The sequence below is a fragment of the Leucoraja erinacea genome, chromosome 11, assembly GCF_028641065.1.
Source record: "Leucoraja erinacea ecotype New England chromosome 11, Leri_hhj_1, whole genome shotgun sequence".
Lineage (NCBI taxonomy): Eukaryota > Metazoa > Chordata > Chondrichthyes > Rajiformes > Rajidae > Leucoraja > Leucoraja erinaceus.
The window spans coordinates 55,172,188-55,183,751 of record NC_073387.1 but is presented as its reverse complement, the minus strand read 5'-3'; positions in this window follow the sequence as shown (position 1 = coordinate 55,183,751).

Here is an 11,564-nt window from a genome sequence, read left to right as displayed (position 1 = left end):
CATGCGGACCAAATTTTAAAAATGGACAACTTTGCTTCTGTGAAGGATACAACAAACACAGTTTAATTTTTAACCAGCCTACAAGGCTCTATCGTTAAATTCAGAAAACCCTCCAAATCACGGACATGAGTCGCACAGTATTTGATCCTGGATTCTTCTTGGGGACCTCGTAGCAAATAATAGTTTATTAATAATTATATTTCAGAATGTTGGCATTGCTGACAAAGCCAGTGTTTCGTACCCAAACTCATTGCCTGGCCACTTCAGACAGCATTTTAAGAAACAGTCTAGAATTGCATTTAAGCCGGACTGAATAAAGATGCAGCTTTCCGTCTCTGGAATAGTTGAGTGAACGAGATGGTGTTTATGGTGCATCATTTGAGGAGGAATTCAGCAGATCTGTGGTCATCTTTATTAGGACAAGCAGTGTTTATAGATTTGTTTTAATTCGAGAGATAATTAAATTGCCGTGGTCAGATTTCGACGGAACTCTGGATCATTAGTCCAAGCGATTGAGTTACTAATCTAGTAATATCGTAATCTAGTAATTTAACCATTATGCCACCATTGCTCCCCGATTTCCTGGTTAGAAATGCAATGAGGATTCAATACTGGCTTTCAGTGACAAAGTTGTGGTGCATTGGAAAACACCAGAGGGCATAGACTCAGAATAAAATGTCAGTAGACAATAGACAATAGGTGCAGGAGTAGGCCATTCGGTCCTTCAAGCCAGCACCGCCATTCAATGTGATCATGGCTGATCATCCCCAATCGGTACCCCATATCCCCTGACTCCCGCTGTCTTCAAGAGCCCTATCTAGCATACCTTTAGAAAGATGAGGAGGAATTTCTTTACACAGAGTGTGGTAAATCTGTGCAATTCATTGCCACAGACGGCTGTGGAGGCCAAGTCATTCAGTTTTTTTTAAAAGCAGAGATTGACAGATTCTTGATTAGTAAGGGTGTCAAAGGTCATGGGGAGAAGGCAGGAGAATGGAGTTGAGAGGGAAAGATAGATCAGCCATGATTGAATGGCAGAGTAGACTCAATGGGCCGAATGGCCTAATTCTCCTCCTAATATTTAAGAACTGGTCTGGATGGACAGCAGTTAAACTTGCTATCAGTTGTTTAAAACCTACCTTCAATGAAATTGTATTTGAGAAAATTATGAGCATTGAGCCTTTATCTGATTACTAGACCATGGGGGACCCACTTGGTCCTGTCCCCTCAATGTGCGGTTGGGGGGGGGGGGGGGGGGGGGTGGTCTGCAGCGTCACACTCACACTAACCACCCTCACACACACAGGGGGGAGGGGGTCAGAGGGGGGAGTGGGGGAGAGGGGGGAGTGGGGGGGGAGGGGGGGGGGAAGAGAGGGGAGGGGGGGGAGAAAAAGGGGGGGGGGGGGGGGGGAGGGGGGAGAGGGGAGGGGGAGGGGAGGGGGGGAGGGGGGAGGAGACAATAAAGTTGAATTAGTCATAAAGTGCTGGAGTAACTCAGTGGGTTAGGCGGCATCTCTGGCAAAAAGGGCTGGGTGATGTTTCATGTCCAAACAGATACATCACCCATCCTTTGTCACCAGAGATACTGTCGGACCTACTGCACTTTGTGTCTGTCTTCGATATAAACCAGCGTCTGCAGTTCCTTCCAACATGAATTAGATGAGTGAAGGATTGGTGCGAATGCATGGTTGAAAGTGTATACTCGGTGGGCCAAAGGGCCTGTTTCCATGCTGTAGCTTTCTATCTGAAATGGTTTTACTTCACAGCACAAATATGAACCATGTGGCTCATCGGAGATGAAATTCACTTTGGACAAGATTGAGAATAGTAAAGTTGACACGAATGAGGATGCGAAGCTTTATGTCCAGAACCAGGGGCCACGGTTTAATAAGGGGAAGCCATTTAGAAGAGAGATGAGGAAACACTTTTTCACACACAGAGTTGTGAGTCTGTGGAATTCTCTGCCTCAGAGGGTGGTGGAGGCCGGTTCTCTGGATACTTTCAAGAGAGAGCTAGATAGGCTTCTTAAAGATAGCGGAGTCAGGGGATATGGGGAAAAGGCAGGAACGGGGTACTGATTGGGGATGATCACCCATGATCACATTGAATGGCGGTGCTGGCTCGAAGGGTCGAATGCACCTACTCCTGCACCTATTGTCAATTGTCAGTACTGGTGTCAGAGGTTATGGGGAGCAGGCAGGAGAATTAGGGTTAGGGTTAGGAGAGATAGATCAGTCATGATTGAATGGCAGAGTAGACTTGATAGGCCGAATGGCCTCATTCTACTCCGTATGATCTTATGATCTTATGAAGAATGGTCTTGACCCGAAACGTCCCCCATCCCTTCCCTCCAGAGATGCTGCCTGTCCCGCTGAGTTACTCCAGCATTTTGTGTCTATCTTCAGTTTGAAGACCTGTCATTCCGTGGACAGGCAGCGGATGGCACAGGTACTTGGCCCGGCATGCCGCACACCATTAGGTGTCCCTGCATCTGTTTAAACTCATCTATACAATAGCATGGGAGTCACACGGGATGACCTGGATACCAAATCAAAGCCCATGTAACTCAAGTAGGTCATTATGTTTTTATTATCGAAAATAAATTGTCTGGTGCAGAAGTAATATGGTGCTTTACAGTGCAATTTCTCGGCAGGAGTTTTAAATATTGGTATACCTGGTTCACTGACTCCATCTGGTGGATAATGTGACAATGTAGTTTCACATCTTTTTGCATTGGAGTACTATAGTACTGTGAAATACTTCAGATTGAAACAATCCACCCTGATATGGTTTGCATATCGAAGATGAGGTGGCTCCTTAATAAATTAAAAACGTGAGGTACTGTGAAATAAAAATCTTCAGGGAATTTAATTGTGCATTTATAAATCAGAGGGAAATACTGCCAAAGCACACAACCTTTTAACCAATTTTTAATTTATTTTATTTTCTACAAAGTCCCTTTAATCCATTGGCAAACCTATGTCAACCTCCTCTCGCTGGTCAATGTTCTCAACATCCAAACCCTGGGTACACTAATCTCATCTAAGTGCATCTGGTGTTCCCAATGTGGTCTCCTGTACATCGACGAGACCAAGGACAGGCTCAGCGGCAACTGTTCGGCCAAACGCTTGCACTCGATCTGCAAAGGCCTACCGGACCTAACGGTTGCTAACCATTTGGACGCCCCTTCCCATTCCCAAGGTAACGTTTCTGAGACTGGGCCTCCTCCACTGTCACGCAAATTGGAGGAATAGCATCTCATATTCTCACATTCCGCTTGGGTAGCTTACAACGCAATATGAACATTGAATTCGCCACTTTTAAGTAACATCTAACAAAACACTACCCCACCCCCTCCCTTTCTACCCCCCCCCCCCCCCCCTATTTATTATCTTTCCCTCCCCTCCCCTGTGCCTCGCCATCTCCCCTCCCCTCCACCTCCACCTCCATTCCTTCCTCTGGCTTCACAATTCACAACTCTTCAGTCTGTGGAATTCTCTGCCTCAGAGGGCAGTGGAGGCCGGTTCTCTGGGTGCTTTCAAGAGAGAGCTAGATAGGGCTCTTAAAGATCGCGCAGTCAGGGGATATGGGGAGAAGGCAGGAACGGGGAACTGATTGGGGAAGATCAGCCATGATCACATTGAATGGCGGTGCTGGCTCGAAGGGCCGAATGGCCTACTCCTGCACCCATTGTCTATTGTCTTCATTCCTTTTGTCTCACACGTTGTCTTTCATCCCTGGCCTTTGTCCAACCATGTGCCTATCAAAATCCCCCTCACCTGTGTTCAGCTATTACCTGCCATGCTTTGTCCTGCCCCTCTTGTCTTCCCCCCTCCCCCTTATAATCACAAGAAAGGTCCCGACCCAAAACGTCACCTATCCAGAGATGCTGCCTGACCGGCTGAGTTGCTCAAGCACTTTGAGTCTGTTTTTTCTAGTTACACTCAACCAGCTCCAATGAGCCAGGAAAATCAAGTCAAGAAAATGAAGATTCTATTGCCCAAAACAGACCCTAGAAACAGGAACTTTACTGCCATGTCATCATCAACTACATTGTTGATGGAAGAAATGATTTGAGGATGTTTTCAAAGCCTCCTTATCAAGTGGAAATTGTGGAAGCCTTTCGCCTTCCATAGAGGAGCACCTGCCATAGCACCTGGGTTTTTCAGTCCCTTCATTAGGAACATATGGAAGCTCAACAAAAGGGTCTCTACATCTGCGAGACAGAGCGGAGACTTGCCGATCGTTTCGCTGAAAATCACAACTCAGTCCGTCGTAACCGACCTGATCTCCCGGTGGCTCAGCACTTCAACTCCCCTTCCCATTCCCAATCTGACCTTTCGGTCCTGGGCCTCCTCCATTGTCAGAGTGAGTCCCAGCACAAATTGGAGGAACAGCACCTCATATTTCGCTTGGGTAGTTTACACCCCAGCGGTATGAACGTTAACTTATCTAACTTCAGATAGCCTTTGCTTTCTCTCTCCATCCCCTCCACAGTTCTCCCACCAGTCCTACTGTCTCCGCCTACATTCTATCCTTGTCCCGCCCCCTCCCCTGACATCAGTGTGATGAAAGATCTCGACCCGAAACGTCACCCATTCCTTCTCTCCAGAGAGGCTGCCTCACCCGCTCAGTTACTCCAGCATTTTGTGTCTACCGTTGTGTGCTGAATCTGTGCCTCGTCTCTGGTAGAGTCTGCAAATCTCACATTGGCCTCATCAACCACCGCAAAGACAATGGGACTGGTGTACAAGCAAGTCATTCGCAACCCAGCCTAAGTGAAGAAGGCACTGACATTTCCATTAATACCCCTCTCCCTTTGCTCACTGGAGTCACATAAGAAATAGATGGAGATTAATTTAATATTGAAGAATGCATTTAGATTACCAATCTTGTGAGTTGTACAGCCACTCAATTGTGGAATTAACACAAAACTAAAAGATAATTGGATCTGCTTTTGTGACAGGCAGCCTAAATGCTCAATGTAGCAATCAGTGCAATAAATATAACCAAGGATTCCAGCTGTAACTTTACACAAGAAACTTCATGCCTTGAAATTATTTTAAAAAAATCACTGCAACACACAAAATTGTTGCTCATTTGCAAACACATCTGTACCATACAGAGGGAGAAGAATTCAAACCAAAAGCTTTATTTAAATATCTAATTTATAAAATTGTATATCCACACAATTGATATTTTATATTGTGCTTCTGCCAGCATTTAGGAAAACAATTTTGGTCACAGTATATTGTGGATTGGGGTTATTGAGGGTATGTTACAATCATTTGAGTTCAGGGAAAAGGAGACACAAACTGCTGAAGTAACTCAGCTAGTCAGGCAGCATTCTTCAAACTGAGAGTCAGGGGGAGTTACAGAGATCTCTGGAGAGAAGGAGTGGGTGAGCTTTTGGGTCGAGACCCTTCTTCGGGCCTTCTTCGATCCGAAATGTCACCCAGTCTTTCTCTCCAGAGATGCTGCCTGTCCCTTTCAGTTACTCCAGCATTTTGTGCCTATCTTCGGTTTAAACCATCATCTGATTAGATTAACTCAGCGGGTGCAGCAGCATCTATGGAGCGAAGGAAATAGGCGACGTTTCGGGCCGAAACCCGAAATGTCGCCTATTTCCTTCGCTCCATAGATGCTGCTGCACCCGCTGAGTTTCTCCAGCAATTTTGTGTACCTTCGATCTTCCAGCATCTGCAGTTCCTTCTTGAACACACATCTGATTAGATTAGATTAGATTAGATTAGATTAGATTCATTAGATTAGATTAGATTCAACTTTATTGTCATTGCACAAATACGAGTACAGGTACAACGAAATGCAGTTTAGCATCTAATCAGAGTGCAAAGTAATAAAAATACTGGTTAAAACAATATGTACAATGTGGATGAATTAAACTAGTATATAGGCAAATAAATATATACAGATAAAAGGGTATAAAAGATAGCTAGCGTCGGACCTGTGAGTTCAGCAGGGTAATGGTATTTTGGAAGAAGCTGTTCCTCAGCCTGCTTGTGCGAGACCTGAGGCTCCTGTACAGCCTCCCTGATGGGAGGAGGGCAAATAGTCCATTGTTGGGGTGTGAGGGGTCCTTAATGATTTTCCCGGCCCGTCTCAGACACCGTGTGCGGTGGAGGGCATCCATGGCAGGGAGCGGGGCACTGATGAGCGGTTTTCACCACCCGTTGCAGTTCCTTCCGACAAGATTGTCTTTAATACTTGCCTTCAAAAGAAAACAGTTTACAAGTAATAAATGAGGCTGCAATATGCTTCCAAACATTATGATGAAATGATCCAAACATCATGATGAAATGAAAACTCCAAACACCTACATAAATACATGTTCCTTATAAATAAAATTACACTCAGTGCAAAGAGCACGCATTACAGAGAAATTAGTTGGCAGCTTCAAATTCAAAGAATCAAACAGCAAGTCACAGGACAATTGGTGTGTCAGGAGATATATGATGAAAGTTTGCAGGGTATAAATGACGCCTTCAAGTGACAATGGTTTTGTTATGTAACAACCAGAGAACCTGCCTAGATCCTTCTTAAGCGTCAGAGCTCAGCGATTATTGCTTCAGAGGATTTCCTTTCTGAGAGTGAAGTTATATGAGGCATTTGTAGGAAGCATTTGAGTCAGCCCAAAGCACCCTGCCAGATATAGCTAGAGCAAGGCAAGCTTCATTACAGATTTTTATGCAGCCATGGAAGGTTTCCTGATACTGCAGTCAACCATGGTGAATGTACTAAAATCAATTACAATATACTGTAAATGGAGAGGCACTGGATGATCTTTGCTCAAACCAGCAATAAAAGTACTGTAGTCATATCAATGATACGTTTTATGCTGTATGAAAATCAAGAGCCTGAAGAAGGGACTCGACCCGAAACGTCACCCATTCCTTCTCTCCAGACATGCTGCCTATCCCGCTGAGTTACTCCAGCATTATGTGTGAAATAACTTAACAATACCTGACGCCTATTGAAGCTTAATAGTTTCAAAAGTATCTACAAAGAAATTGTGTAGGAAGGAACTGCAGATGCCGGCTTACACTGAAGATGGACACAACACTTTGAGCAATTCAGCAGCTCAGGCAGCATCTCCAGAGAAACACCACCCATCCGTTTTCTCCAGAGATGCTGCCTGACCCACTGAGTTACTCCAGCACTATATGTCTACCCTTTGTCCAATATGGTCTGCTTGTGACTCCGGGCTTAACTATGTCTCCAATTCCAAAGCAATTAGGAAGAACTACCTTTGTCCACGACATCAACATTCCATAAAACGAGAAAAAAAACTTACAAAAAACTACAAGAAAAAAAAAACTTAAGTTACATGAGCAAAACACAAAATGCTGGTGAACTCAGCGGGTCAGGCAGAATCTGTGGAGGAAATGGAAAGGCAACGTTTTAGGTCAAGACTCTTCTTTAGAGTCTGGAAAAGGAACCTGACTGAAAACGTTGCCTGTTCATTCCCTTCACAGATGCTGCCCGACCCACTAAGTTCCTCCAGCACGTTATGTTTTCCTCAGATCTTATATTGTCTTGTTTGTACTCTCTTCTCCACTCTCCTATATATCACAGCCCCGCACTCCAACCTTCAAATGCAGACACAATGAACTGCAGGTTCTAGAATCTTGAGCAAAACACAAAGTGCTGGAGGAACTCAGCGGGTCAAGCAGTGTGTGCGGAGAGAAATTGTCAGATGACATTTCGGAATGCGACCATTTTTTTCGGACTCAGCAGATTCTAACATCTGCAGTTTCTAGTATCCCGTTCTCTACACAGATGCTGCCTGACATTCGGCACTGTTTGTTTTATAGAAACATTTGCAAATTAAATTGTAAATTATAGACAATAGGTGCAGGAGTAGGCCATTCGGCCTTCGAGCCAGCACCGCCATTCAAAGTGATCTCTGCAACTGGATTCAATATGATCATGGCTGATCATCCAACTCAGTATCCCGTACCTGCCTTCTCTCCATACCCCCTGATCCCCTTAGCCACAAGGGCCACATCTAACTCCCTCTTAACAGATAGCCAGCATGAACTGGCCTCAACTACCCTCTGTGGCAGAGAGTTCCAGAGATTCACCACTCTCTGCGTGAAAAAAGTTCTTCTCATCTCGGTTTTAAAGGATTTCCCCTTTATCCTTAAGCTGTGACCCCTTGTCCTGGACTTCCCTAACATCGGGAACAATCTTCCTGCATCTAGCCTGTCCAACCCCTTAAGAATTTTGTAAGTTTCTATAAGATCCCCTCTCAATCTTCTAAATTCTAGAGAGTATAAACCAAGTCTATCCAGTCTTTTACCTTCATAAGACAGTCCTGACATCCCAGGAATCAGTCTTATGCTCAAGATTCCTACATTTGCAAATTAATTTGCAATTAATTAAATTGTAAATTATAGACAATAGGTGCAGGAGTAGGCCATTCGGCCTTCGAGCCAGCACCGCCATTCAATGTGATCATGGCTGATCATCCCCAATCAATACCCCGTTCCTGCCTTCTCCCCATATCCCCATTAATTTGTAAATTAATGTGTGATGTGTATGTTAGCGTTGTGTGGTGTATAAATTAGTGTGTGTGGTGTATGTTAATAATATGTAGTGTATGAGTTAGTGTGGTGGATAAATAGGTTAGTGTAATGTCGTGTATAAGTTAATGTTGCATAGTGTATAATTTAGTGTTGTGTTTATGTTGGCGCTGTGTGGTGTATATGTTAATGCTGTGAAGTGTATGTTAATATTGTGTAGTGTGGTGTATAGGTGGTGGTGGCCCGTCGGTAACACCGATGGCGGGTTGTACAGTCCCAATTCTGGTGAGTTCTGACATGGCTCACGAGTCCAACTCGTGAGCCGCACACTCGAGGGCAGTGGGGGCAGATGAAGGTCATCGCTGGCGGGTTCTGGGCACCAGCCTTCGTCCTCTCCCTGGCTTTGGCAAGTCGTTCCAGGCGGCGCTCCTCGAAGCTGTTCGCACTGCTGCGCGCCAACGTGTTCTGTCGCTGGCGCAGGCATCCAGTCGCATGGCCGCAAGACCACAATAGTGGAGATGGTTCTTGGCGCAATCTTTGTACTGCATCCTGGGATGACCACGATTCCTTTGTCCCTGGGGGAGCACATCATAGATGACCTGTCGAGGCACGCGGGTTCCATCCAACCTGATGACGTGCCCAGTCCATCGGAGCTGTGCTTTGATGATCATTGCCTCCATGCTTGTGAAGCTGGATCTGTCCAATACTTCTGGGTTGGGCACTTTGTCCTGCCAGCGAATGCCCATGGTAGTATGTAGTGTATAAGTTAGTGTTGTGCAGTGTAGTGTATAGATTCATGTTGTCTGGTGTATAAGTCAGTATTGATTGTGCAGTCACTATATCTGCCCTCTCACTGTCTCTGCCCCCTCTCTCTCTCTGCCTTCCCTGCTTCTCTCACTGCCTTTCTGCCCCTCTGCCCTCTCTCTCTCTCTCTCTCTCGGCTCTCTCTCTCTCTCTGCCCCCTGTCCACTCTCTCTCTGCCCTCTCTGCCTCTCTCTGCCGCTCTCGCTCTCTCTTTCATTAAATTTATAAAACTGACATTTCTTTATTTTTCCTATGGCTCGCAAAAATGTGCCAAATATATAATGTGGCCCTCACGCTGAAACGTTTGAAGCCCCCTGGTGTAGCGATGTTACAAAACGTACCTTCAGCGGCGCTGCAGTTCTGCCACTATGTGTGCTTGACTTTAGCGCCTTTGAGGGAGGGGGGGAGGTGGGGCGAGATTAAAATGCAGGTTTGTATCACTTGTCAGAGAGGGATTTCCTCGGGCTGCTAGTCGATGAAGAAAAATCGATCGGACTTCCGTTCCCGTTTTTTTTTTTTTTTTAAATCGCTGGATAATTTTATAGCTGGATTAAAGTAAAAAGCAACTTTGAAAGCCCTCAACGCCTTCAACATGACAGATCATAATATCAGGACAAAACAAAAGGTAAGTTGTTTATTTCACATATAATCTTGCTTTTTGGGGTGACTTTAATCTAATTTTACGTTGCGAAAATGTTATTTGGGCCCCATACGAACCAGCAGTGTCTTTCCTGGGGTTAAAATTCACGGCAACGTTCCAATCGATCGCATTCCAGAAACACCCACTCGCAAGATGATTTAAATTCATGACAGTGAGATTTAAAATTCATGTTATGTTGTGAATTCTTGTATGAATGGGATTAGTTTGTTATTTGAATACTTAGGCTATTAAAAAAATATATCCTTTTCTTAAGAAATGGATAGATGTATAGATCTAGTAATTGAATTTAGATGAATTGATTAGATGAAACTGATGAATAGGAATGTTTTGTTGGGTATTTACTACAGGTGCACAACCTTTTATCCGACGATCCAAATAACGAAAACCTCCGAATAGCGACATTTTTTCGGTCCTTGAAGAAAGGTCCTTGAAAACGTTCACCGAGGGCGGCCCACAGAGGTGACAGCGGAACCTCCGGTCGGTCCTCGAAGAAAGGGGAACTAAATCCCCATTCATAAAAGAGGTGAGGGTATATTGCGCGGGAGGGTTAATAATTGACAATATGCTGCTACCTGCCCGCTGGGTTAAAAAGTTCCCATGGTAGACACGATACACAGTGTATCGTGAGTCTTGCGTGGGAACTTTTAAACTCAGCGTGCAGGCAGCAGCAAATTGTCGCTCCCTTCAGTTTCACCCCACCTACACCCCTCTGCTCCCCGGCCATGTGTGTGACCCCTTCCCTCCCCTCTCCAGCTCCCCGCTCATTGCACCGGCGCGGGGGCTGTGCACTGTCTTCACGTCGGCGATTCTAGCAGCGCAGTGCAGTCACCGGAGACGTCAGGACCAACGGGACACCGACCCCCAGGCCCACCACAAGCACGGAGATCCCAGAGACCCACAGCCAGCAGCAGCCCAGCCCCGTTCCAACTCCAGAGGAAAAACTGCAAACTGGCCGGAGACGTCAGGACCACCAGAAGCCGCTCCCCGATGGGCCGCTACGACGACAAGTGGCAGTTCGCCCACAGCCCGAGCTGCGCCCTCTCATCGGGACACCGACCCCCAGGCCCACTGCAAGCACGGAGATCCCAGATCAGCAACTCCAGCCCAGCCCCGTTCCAACTCCAGAGGAACACACAGTGTATGGGCAGAAGCGGATAGTGTGGAAGGTACTTCTTGTTCTTGGGGTAGCGCAGCTCGGGCTGTGGGCGAACTGCCACTTGTCGCCGTAGCGGCCCATCGGGGAGCGGATTCCTCTGGAGTTGGATGGGGAGGGGGGTATTGTGCAGTTTGATCGCCCCCTACTATCCCAGGGACAGGGAGACAGGACGTTCACCGAGGGCGGCCCGCAGAGGTGACAGCAGAACCTCCGGTCGGTCCTCGAAGAAAGGGGAACTAAATCCCCATTCATAAAAGAGAAGGTGAGGGTATATTGCGCGGGAGGGTTAATAATTGACAATCTGCTGCTACCTGCTCGCTGAGTTTAAAAAGTTCCCACGGTAGACACGATACACAGTGTATCGTGAGTCTTGCGTGAGAACTTTTAAACTCAGCATGCA